This window comes from Manduca sexta, chromosome 19, assembly GCF_014839805.1.
Source record: "Manduca sexta isolate Smith_Timp_Sample1 chromosome 19, JHU_Msex_v1.0, whole genome shotgun sequence".
Taxonomy (NCBI): domain Eukaryota; kingdom Metazoa; phylum Arthropoda; class Insecta; order Lepidoptera; family Sphingidae; genus Manduca; species Manduca sexta.
The window spans coordinates 1599728-1612869 of NC_051133.1; positions in this window are offsets into that span (position 1 = coordinate 1599728).

Genomic DNA, 13142 nt, shown 5'->3' on the forward strand with positions numbered 1-13142 from the left:
TTCGGTTCCAACAGGCCGGCATAATTGTGTCGACTGTCGAGGGGTAATAATATCTTGTCAGTCGACATTCCATTGGAGCCCACTTCACTTACCATCACGTGCAGTGAAGATATTTTGCGCTCCCGTATAATAAAATGAAACTAGAAAAATATCTGTCACTTGGCTATGGTACCTCATGTCCTTTACTGCACCATTACAAAGTAAAGAAACTATAATAATTACAAATTAACAAACAAATAATAAATATAGCAACTCCTCTTCCAATCCCCCACTCTTATGAACCTTTAATTATTTTTTTATTAAAGTGTGCATTGTTTTTGTAGCAAGCAACATAATATACTTATATGAAACACATTTTAATTTAAATTCTAGGGAAAAACACTTAAGTTAATCCATAGATCATTCACAATAAATTTCTACGAGTACAAATTAAATTTAATTTCTTTATATGGTTATAAACTTTTGTGATCATAACAACTAAAAAATCCTCACAAAAATAACTTGAAGGGATTTACTTTAATTTACCAAAGAAAAAAAAAATCATCGTATATAGGCGATTTGTAGCTTTGAATTTGTTTACCTATTTTTGTTAGGGACTGTACATGAAAAAGTTGCAAACATTTACTTTATTTTACGGAAAGTATACACACAGGCAGAATTAATCCCGAAAGTTTTTCAGATAAATTTAAACATGCAACTCTGGCTACATTGTAATCAGTGTAACTATTGGCCATAATAAGATTTAACACCTCATGTCTCAGGATGGCGAGCGCAGTGGAATACCAAACAATACTTTGTAATTGAAGGTGTTGAATGATGTTTCTACTGTTTATGGGCGGTCGTATCGCTTACCATCAGGGAAGAGCAAGCTCGTCTAGTCATTCAAAGCAATAAAAAATACATGGTTACGACGGTTCCTAAGGTGATTATGAATTAGTTATAGGTACTAGTGGAATCCATTAGCAGCCGTGTCCAATACTCATGTGTTAATGCGTTTAATATTCATTACCGGCCGTGTAACTATGTTAAGGCAATTAAAACATTTTGATGACATGGAGATATTGGGACTATAAGGCGAAGGGAATTTGATATTAGAACTGCATAACACACACACATCATCACGCATTTATCTCCGAAGGGGTATGCAGAGGCGCAACCAGGGCACCAACTTTTCGTCAAGTGTGTTTCGTCCCATGATGTGAAAGGGGGCGTGTTTATCGCCATATCAGGCACAAATTCCAGACTCTGGGCTGATATTGAGCAGTAAAACCCAAATAACACTTTTTTCTCGACTCGGGATTCGAACCCAGGACCTCAGAGCGCTGCCGTACCGCGCATGCAGTACAACTACACCACAAAGGCAGAACTGCATAAAGATTATTAAAATCGATAAAATGTATCACCTACTCTGATCGCTATTTCCGATAGTCGTCATAACAATACTTCTTATTTATATATATATATATATATATATATATATATATATATATATATATATATATATATATATATATATATGTCGGCAGGCTGTTATGTCGTTATAACGAAGCGTTGTAATAACGGGAGTCGTAACAACCGGTTTTTACTGAGCCAAGTTGCTTTATATTCTGACCATGCATATCATCGTAATCCTGATGTAGATGAGAACTTCTTTATGATTATTTGGATGTCTGTTAGAAGTAAGCCTATTAACTACCGAATACATTTGGATAAAATTCGCGAGATGGACTGTTCCATGACATATAAACTATGATACGATGCAGGCTTACTTTAAAATGACCCATATTTCGCAGGGTTTAAGGTCCATTTGGTCTGTATCTGACCTAAATATAAATGAAAAAACCTACTTACAAAGCTATCTACGCCTTTTTACTTAAGTGGCGCACGCTCGGATTGTAAATTACTTTTAGTTGAAAATTTAATCAAGACATCCCTATTCGTGCCGGGAACGTGTGTGGATGTTACCTTCGGGAGCTGTTCCTGGGATTGGGAAGGATAACTCGATTGGTTACCTTTTTATGTGTATTTGGGTTAGAATAATTGAGTACGTGTTTTTTGAGTCTATGATTTAATTTTTATTAGTGTTTGGGTATAAACATTATAGTCAAGAATGTGGCCTCATCTTGATATACTAGATATTATGTTTTGTTATATTCTGTACTTTTAAAATGAAATACTTTAGTACTTTACACCACTAGTACTTTTGTTTTTAGAAATGAGTGTGAGTGTAACAGTGGCGTAGCGTGAGTTTTTCCGAAATCCAACATATACGTACTAATGTACATATATTCGGTCTGCAAATTGTTCTAATGATAGTTAGATTCAACAGAAATGGAAGCCGATAGGTATCGGATTATATTAAGCTTTCGCCACAGCTACCTAGATGGATTTTTAAAAGAAAACCTATACTCTATTGCCCCCATTTTTAGGTCTAAATTCATGAAAAACTATAATATTGTATATGAACAGTATAATTTGATATCTTTAAAAGTAAGTAAATAAAACATAACTCTATTTTTGTTATACGTCTGTACAATACATTTATCTGCCGATACAATCTGTTCTCTTCGTTCAACGTAATAGCGTTGAAACACCATATCCTGGAATCAAATCCGCAAAGCTGTGGAATTGGATAATTCAATTAGTCAAAAGTGAAACAATTGCATAGGACAGATGGCGTAGACGGATTATGGTAGTAGCACCGTAGCGCGTAGCAAGTTAAAAATCAGGACAAATAATTTTGAGCTCACTAATATAAACGTCGCGTCGCATTTAGTAGACTGCGTAGTTCGTAGCGTTTTGTATCGCGTAGTGCTACGACGTAGTATATAAAATTACTTATGGTGTACTACGGAGGTGAGTGGATAATGGATATTATGTGATTTTTAATCGACTTCAAAAAAGGAGGAGGTTCTCAATTCGAGTGTATCTTTTTTATGTGTTATTCCTATCAGTGTAACTATTATTCAAAGATTACATATTAAAAAATTATGGTATGTATGCTAGGTACAATGAAATTCTTCTATGGTTTTTGACTAGAACTTTGAAAATTAAACATCACTTATTATACACAGAACATTTTATATTCCTAAAAATATTTCATCAAAATTCAAAACGACATAAAAGTGTAGTATCGGTTACATTACCTCGTAAATTCAATCGGACCAAAAATAAGATTGCGCAATAAAAGCGCTCGCAAATTGTCAAAAGGTAATAACATTTTCCGTGAGAAATATAATTGTAAGAATTGTGCGAGACAGAGACGGCCGCCCATAAATCTGCGGCGCGAAGATATTTATGAGCCAACTTCTGGGCCAACCTTCAGCGTAGTTGCCAAGTACCTGGTAAGGGGGAGTTCCGTTGCGTCGTTAAATAGTCGTACACTTAAATGAGTTGTTTGGGATCAGAACTGGTTAACTGTGAATACATGGTTGTGTTTAGTTAGTGTTAGTGTGATTTTTTAAATTCTAAACTGAAATTTATTCCTTCATTTATTTTTTTATTTATGTTAAGGTTTCTAGAATAAATTAACGAGTATAGTATGTCAGTATATACTATTAGGCCATATCTTTTAAAAGATGATCAAACAACCTCAAAGACCTTTGAGTAAAATTTTAAGTAGACATTTAATATATTGAGCTATATTAATAAAATTAATTAAGCTTAAACTATTATTTAAGAGCTTGCACTCAGTTATGTTGGCGCTGCGACAAAAACAGAAGTCAACTGTCAAAATCCGTCACATATTGTGACTTGTAATGTCATTTGAGAGTATAGGTTCATTAACTATCGACATCTCAAGATGCCGACCTTCGTTTGATAGCGTCTCAACTGATATCGCATTTCAGAACAAAACTCAATTGTATTTATTAATGCAGCCCGTAGACATGTTCTGATGTCTTTATCCCAATTTGAAGAAGACTGGCATTGTCACTTTAACCATATCGTGTTTAGACAATAATTTTTTTTATTGACAGCAAATGTTATGCCGAATTACTAATGGTGATTCCTAATCGAGTTTCGGCCACGGCGGCCAATCACAACGGAGATCAGCCAAGTACGCAGGAGATATTATAGTGCACAAGGATGTGCGCAATACACAGGTGCACTATATTCCTTCACTCTTGTAGTCCGGTGAGACGGCAATCCGACATAAACAGATAAAGATCAGGCGCAGGACCAACGGCTTTACATGCTAGTGCGTCTATGAGATAACCTGATTTTTTATTGACAGCCAATGTTGTTATGCTAAATTACCAATATCGGGTTACCAATATGCCAACGTTATCCCATGGGATGTAGTCACGAGATGATTTTTGGTCTGATTTATTCTATGTACAAATAGTGCTTATAAACTAATGTGGTACGGGAGATACGTGACTTATCTAAGTACGTGAAATCGCTACATTATCATACACTTTTAGTTTATTGCATGTTAATTAATCGCACGAGTGGAACTCCCGCTTAAACGCATTATACAGGTTGCTCTCTATTATTCCGTGCAATCGATCCCCGCGGGAAATATCGAAGTTATGCAAACAAATTAAGGGAAACGCTAGAGAATGGTTCGTTTAAGAACACCCTGAGTTCGAAATTAACACTACACCGTAACGCGTAAATCAAAGTTATTTTTGAACTTTCTTAATGTGTTAACCTAATTTCGTTTATTTAGGTTGAGTGCTTTTGGTTGGTTTACGTTAATATGTTCTGGATATTTTTCTTTTACTGAGGATAGTAAAATTATTGTGTGAATGTATGCTTTAACGACAACTTCTAAGTGTTTTTGTGTACATTATTTAAACAGTACTTTCTTATCCTTTCATAGTATAAAACAAAGTCCCACGTGTCTGTCCGTCTGAACGCGATAAAGTCAAAAATTACCGAACAGATTACAATGAAATTTGTCATGAAAATAGTTTGATACCCTGGGAAGATAGGCTACTTTTTATTCTAGGTAAATATTTTGCGCAACTTTTATCGCCGAAAAACTCTTTCACCGCGACCACAGCTAGATAGGATTTAATAATTTGCTTATTTTATTAAACTTAATAAACTAAGATGTAAGACAAGAAATCATTAGTAGTAAATGTGCATCGCCTATTATTAGCATGAAGATAGACTCCTATTCTAATTGTTTTGACAAACGTTTTTAAAGAGCGAACGAAATTCAAAATTCGAACACATTTGCCGCCAAATTAATCGGCCAATCACGGCTTAGCACACGGTCCGTTGGCCAATAAAGTGCCGAGCTACCAGGCGAATGGCCACGTTCGTCGTCAGTGCAGAATGGCAAATTTTGCGGCGCAGTTGCAATTAATTTTGTGTACGTTACTATGTGTGAGTATTACGTGCACTAGGTGTTCTAGCAAAGTCCAAAGTTGTAGTTAAACTATTACAGTCTTACTTATAAAAAAATCGCAAAGCTGTGCTTAGTTAAATCACAAATTTACTCGATCAGCTGCAAGTCAAAAGCCGCCATCTTGCCTCTTAATAAAATTTAAATTAGGAAACCGGTGATGTTTTTGAAAGCTGTTTAAGCAATTTTTAACTAACTCTTAACGCTAAAATAATTTTATAAGTAAAACTGTATATGTTTAATTAAGCAAAGAAGTACGAGTCGCTGGTGACTGTGAGGATAACATTGTAATCGAATATCACTTCACAAACAATTATCCCTATGTACTATCTCTGTTTACCATACATCAGGTTCTTACCCACTTACAAACAAAAATATGAGCATATTACTCCGCTAATGACGTTCTGTTAAAATATCAAAGCGGCGTTTAAATCGCTCTTAACCGCCGCGTGCCGGCCGCCTCTCGTGCTTAATAATTTTCATACGTCTACCCTACACACAGAACAGGTGGATTCAGTGAGTCCATTTAGATTTTTTGGCATGTTAGTTCGATTCATACATCTTTCTTTTATTATTATCATTATTATTTTTTTAAAAGATATGTGCATTTGTGCGTACAAACCATATTACCCTTGGGATAGTGTTAATTTAATACCTAAAGTCCAGAATACGGCAAATGTTGTGTGGTGTTAGGTATGGTTGCCATGTTAATAAAGATTTTTTAGATTTCATAACCATAAGTTAGCTATTTGAGATTTTTCGCTTTACTATGTCTGTATCACATATCATTAAAACATATTGATAAGAAATTAATATAATTTTACACAAATTATAATATATTATAAACTTAGTAGAAATTTAAACATTACATGAAATAAGTTATAAAAAAATAACCTTAGCGATTCCAACCACGCAAAAAAATATGACACCTACGTCCCCTATATATCATATTTACTATCAATATTCACCTACTGAAAACAAGTAACTGTGGCAGTTTGCTCACTCACGAACCGTCACATATTTTCAGCCTTAAAAGCCATCTTGCAGACTTTCCTGTCGCGCGCCGTTGCCCACACTTTTATTTTTAAACATTGTATTGTAGAACGTGATTAAATTTATGACTGTTAAATAAACGATTTTTATGTCAATTAGCTATGTTTTGGCATTCATCGATTGGCGAATAAAATATATTTGAGAATCATTTGCGAAAGTTTACTATTTCACGGTAAACAACCAAAGGATTTTGAAGTTTAAAAACGTTATTTTTGCGACTAATTTAGGCCAATTGCACACTGTGATAAAAGCCCTATGGTTGGTAAAATTTTCAAAATCCATGCACTGTGACTAACACTACGTTTTCTCCTATTGAAAGGCAATATGTTGAATAAAGAAAGATTTACCAACTTGTGCCATGTGTTTTTATTTGAGGTACACGTTGTGTAGCACAATTATCCACTACTGTGAAGGAAAGAAACTATAGTGACTTTACGTATAATAAATAATAATAATATCAGGCCTGTGCTCCATACTGTCCCACTGCTAGGCAAGGGACTCCTCTACTACTGAGAGGGATTAGGCCTTGGTCCACTACGCTGGCTTGGCGCGGATTGATAGACTTCACACACCCTCAAAATTCCTATAGAGAACTCATGTATTCAGGTTTCCTCACGATGTTTTCCTTCATCGTTCGAGTGATCATTCACAAAGAATACACACATAACTTTAGAAAAGTCATAGGTGACTTAGGTTTTGAACCTGCGGACATTCGTCTTGGTAGTCCGTTCCACTCCCAACTAGGCTATCGCCGCATAGAGGGATATTATAAAGACTATCCGTCTTACTTATAAAAAAATCACAAAGCTATGCTTAGTTAAAACACAAATTTACTCGATCAGCTGTAAGTTAACCCGCCATCTTGCCTTTTAATAAGGTTTAATGTAGGAAACCTGTGATGTTTGTGACAGTTATTTAAGCAATTCTTAATTATCTTTTAACGCTAAAACAAGTTTATAAGTAAGACTTTATAACACTAGGCTTTGATAATGAACGTATTATATTCAATGATTTGTAATTAAAACTGCGAGTCGGCTTGTTACTGTTGGAAAGTCGATATCCAATCTACCGTTCGTCTTCATTGGTATAAAAATGTAGAAACAATTTTTCAATACCGCCATTGAATCTATCAAAGCCCGCTTGACAGTAATTTTATGAATTTGATATGTACGCGAACAATTATAAAACGTTCACTTATATCTACCCTCGAGCTGCGACTCAAACATCTTCACCCGCGCGTCAACCAGTAATAAAGTGATTGTGAACCTGACCGGCTGTTTTACTCGCGTCACCGACACTACAGAATTGCACTGAAAATTTATTTTAAACTTATTTGTTATAGATCCCTCATCGTTCCTTTGGGAATTTTTGTGTTATTACTTGAAGATTTATGCTATGTCCTGATACTACTGAAATGACATTTTTAATATATACGTTTAGTTTTCTTATGAGGATTTTTTTAAAGGAGAGCGGTATAGTGACCCTGATAGTAAGTAGGGTCAAGATAGTACCATTATCTAGTTACCACTAATGAGAGATGATTACACCTCGTCAGTTGACACAACTATGCCGGTCTATTTGTAATCTACACAGGCTGATCCCAGAAAGGGATTTTTTTTTCTATTTTACCTATACAATTATCAAAATTATTCTATGATTAGAACGCTTGTAATTGCAAAAATACAGATTTGCTCCTATGAATGGAATGGGCCTCCCTGACTATATTTAAAAATATCTCTTTACCAGCCAAGTTAATATTACTTTGTTAAGTTTTCGGTCTACATTAAGACGAATCATTTACACATAATACCTTTGTAAAAAAAATTCGTATAAAGTCGTACATAGCTTCTTAGATGAAATGTTTTTAACAAGGTTTGCGGGGTTGTGAGCCCGAGTTTCCTCGAGTGCCCGTAATGAATGCTTTAAGTGCAAAATTGTTTTAACGCCTTGTGGGAAACGAAATGTTCTTTGGCTTTTGGTTAAATGGGGCAATTTTATGTATATACAATAGCAATTTATGTAGCCAAGTAGCTTTGGGTAAGCAATGAAATTAATGAGCATTAATGGACTTAGCAACTTCTTTCTTGTGATTGGATTTATATATTTTTAATTTTTTTATTGCTTTGAATGACAAAACGAGCTTCCCGTTCAGGGGCCTTATTCTCTATCCCGCACGTTATTTTGACAGTGTGTAACAAGCACGTAACACAACGCATCATGTTTAGGACTATAGAACTTTGGCTTACAGAATACCATTCCACGCACATTTCTCGAAGATAACATGACACGGCCGCGTTACGCGTTTACACTATCATACAGAATAAGGGCCCTGATGGTAAGCGATATGACCGCCCATAAACAGTAGAACCACCATTCAACACCTTGAATTAGAAAGTATTGTTTGGTATTCCACTGCGTTCTACATCCTGATACATGAGATGTTAAGTCTTATTATGTCCATTAGTTACACTGGCTATAATGTCCTTCAAACCGGAACACAAAAATGACTACATACTGCTGCTTGGCGGCAGAAATAGACATTGCGGTCGTGCCTACTCAGGGGGACCCTCACATATAAGAGATTTACCACCAGTTGAATGTATATATAATGGCAATTTATGTAGCCAAGTAGCATTGGGTAATCAGTGAGCATTAATGGACTTAGCAACTTTTTTTTTATGGTTGGATATTTCTTTTATCCGAGCGGATAACCATCACACAAGGCCATCTACGTGTATCGCGTTCCTTGATCAGCCTGTGTATATCCGGCTCAAATAAGCCGGCATAATTGTATCCATAGGCGAAGGATAATTATCTCTCGTAAGTTAAACCTATCTGACCCCACTCCGCTTACCGTTAGGTACAATAGGGTCAATAGAAGAAATCTGATGTCTCAAGGTAGTGAGTTATGGTCTAAAGTAGTCATACACAAAACGACACTGCATTCTTATGTAAATATCTAATCTATTCTATGTACAGAGGTCTTCGGAATCTACGATAAGGTAGACTGCAGTAATTTTCTCTTTAAAAAGCTCATACACGCGGTTATAAGTATTTATTTATAGGGGAACGGCATAGCAACCCCCTCCACCTGATGGTAAGTGGGATTCAATAAAATGTCACCTGACTAGAGATGATTATCCCTCGACAGTTGACACAATAATGCTGATATTAAACACACATACGCGTTTTACTTTGTCCCTCTTAAAATACACTCGCGATTTTCTTACTTTTACACTTGATTTCCATCTCTTAAAACAGCGTTCGCGTTTCACCGTAAATATTATTTGTTATTGCATCAGCGAGAGTACAAAATGAAGTTAGTCGGTGCTTCCCAAGTGTTCGTTCAGTTATTGGATCAAATTTGTCACCGAGTGTAATCGCGCATCTCGTTGAAGATTGATGCCACTTCCTCGGGATATCTGATTTACAGACTTGGATTTGTTGATGCAAAATGCGATGGATCTGTGTTTTATTTGTATTGAATTTCTAAGTATTGTATATTGGACAAGAGAGCCTGTATTGTTGGATTTTATGGACTGTCTAGGAAATAAAAAACTTGCTTTGGTGGCGACATTTGATTTTTCATTTTAAAGTTATCGTTGTTAAAAAATATATTAGTTCCATATTTTACCCTAGCATAGCGAGGTTTTTTATTTTCCTAGGCAAATTATAGGTTATTTTCGAATAAAATTATGCTCTAAGAGAATTTACAAAGATTTTATTTAGAGAAGTCAGATAGTAGAGCATACATCACATACACTTTATGACATTGATATTGACAGGTAAATTTCAGATTCTATATTTAATCATTTAATTTTAACATGGATGGCAAGTATGTGAACACTAGGTAACTATGTATATGTTTTTTGCTCGTTAGTATTATCTTTTAGTAACTAACCCATATAATTACAGGCAGGATTCATATTTTCATTCCATGAATGTCAGGACCAACCGAACTATGACTAAACCACACCTATATCTAAAGACACGCCACCCTCTTATCTACAAAGAGGTAGACAACCTGGACACCCACTTTTCATCGTGTGTGTTGCGTCGCATGAAATGACTAGAGACTAGCTTATTGCAAAATCCGTTCTAGATCGATATTTCCAAATAACTATTTCAATTGCACCCCTCAAATTCTTAATATCAGAAATTCATTACGGAATATGATCGAAATCTTGCGGGTAGTTTCCTATGTTTCCATTGACTGTCGGGGGTGTCTGAGAGAGTGAAGGGCGGCGGGGGCTTTAATTGCTTTTTCAATTAACGCGGGAGAGGACTCTCTTGGGATCGCATTCGCTATTCGTGAAGGAGTAATGGACTGTGTATAGAATATACATTTTGCAGAAGAGACTTGACTGATATACCTCAGACTGTTGCGTACTGTTGTTTATAATATAAAATGTTTCTATAATCTTTCGCGTAATGGTGGTATGTTCGTAAGAGTGAAACACATTCAAATTCGCACACAATGATTATGAACTGGTTACTTTTTGTCCAATTTACGATATGTTATGAGGGCTCGGATGGAGTAAAGATATTTTAAGACACTCAAAAGAAATATGTGCGCGAATATATCTCTTTTTCTCACGTTCGATTCTTCAAAATCCTCATGAACCTACCGTCGCTTATTATAGATATATGGACATATGGAATATACACATTGTATTTAAACACATTGAACTAGGAATAGGGCAGTATCCTATGTTTGATTTTTTACATTATTTTATATGTAACAAATAAATAATACGAAAAATATTTTTTTATGTGAAAACATCTGCAATATTGTTTTAAAGTTAAAGCAGTTATTCATATTGGAAGTATGGTTTTGAGCAAAAGTGGGGCGTGGTTCGGTATCGCGCTATCTCTTTCTCACTCACACAGCGGTGTGGCCAGTGACACTGGGTGACGTCACAGTTTGCTATTAGTGATTTGATAGCCACCTGATCTACCAAATTTAAAAGCTACATAACTACATTATTACATGGATTTCAAATTCTTTTTAGTAAAATTTTAAATGACATATATTTTTTATCAAAGTATTTCAAAAAGTAAATATTCTTATTCTGAATTTACGTATAATGTGTTTTTCGATTATTTTGTATTGCCATTGCTTTATTTACCGCTCAACAGTCATAGATAATATTAGACCCATAAAAATTTACCGTAACTTTTCCTACTTTCAACTTTGACATTGGCAAAATCATCGTCTGCCAACGATGGAGCCACAATTTAAAAATTGAATTTCAAAAAGTAACTTCAACTACTATAATAGTATCAATTAGAATATAGAACGTATATAATATATGTCAACCCGCATTATATCTGGACGTCAATAATTTTATTGAAAAATGTAGTTTAAGTTTGACTAGGGATACAGTGTATCTGACAAATACTTGTAGACATTCTATAGCTACATTGTTAGCATATAATATTAAGACAGTCATAAGTACTATGACGAAGTCCTCAATTACTACATGTTTTAGTAGTACTACTAATACTATTGTAGTCAATAATTTAAACATTTAAGTATGACAACAGAGGAAGATGACTTGTTTTAATGTTATCCCACCAAAACATAAATCGTTTCTCTGGCAAACTTTTGACATTGAGTTATTTGTGGAAAGGTATAATGTTGATATTTTATGTTTTACTGAGACATGGTTGAAACCAGATAGAATGGCGTTTAGTGTCAATGGCTACAGAGTTGCCAGCTCGTTTATTAGGATTTCAGCAGAAGGTGGAGGCACCATGATCCTCATCAAGGATGGTATCTCTTACAAGGATAGACAAGATATAACAAAACTTTCTGTTGAACGAGTGTGTGAGGTCTCATGTGCAGAGACTAGTGATTATATCATATTGTGTGTATATAGGCCTCCTTCATCCAACATATTAGCTTTTATCTCTAAAATGGAGGATATTCTAAAAAAACTTAAGATGCATAGTAAGATTTTAGTCTGCGGAGACTTTAATATAGATTTACTGATAGATACAACAGCCAAAAGTATATTTTTGACTTTGCTCCAATCATTTAATCTTAACTGTCACTTTCTCGAGCCAACTAGACTAACTACAACTTCGGCCACGTGTATTGATAATGTTATCTCAAATTTTAAAATTGACTATAAAGAATTATTAAGCGGTGTTCGCTCAGACCATACTTGTCAAATGGTCAAACTTAATTGTGTAAAACAAAGAAGTAAAAACATTATTAAATTTAGACCACTATCCCTACGTAATTTGCAGAAATTTAGCACAAAACTTAATTCCGTGCTACCTATGCTGACTTGCGACTCGGACAACCCAAATAATATGTTTGAAACATTATTAAATAGTGTGACAAATGTATTCAATAAAACATGTAGTGTAAAATCAGTAACACTAAAAAATAAAATATCTTTCAGTGCTTGGGCAACCAAAGGTATTAGGCGTAGTAGAGATGTTCTATACGAATTATATGACAGAAGGTCCTTTACACCTGATGTCAAATTTACTAATTATGTAAGAACATACTCTAAAATTTTTAAAAGTGTATGTAGGTATGCCAAAGCTGCTTATATTAGTAGAAATATAAAAAAATCGGATAATAAAATTAAAACAACTTGGAGAATAATTAATACTGAAACTGGCAAAACTAAGTGTAATGACAAGATTGTATTAAACATTAATGACGAACTAGTTTCAGACAATAATTCTGTGGCTAATTACTTCGAAAAGTTTTTCA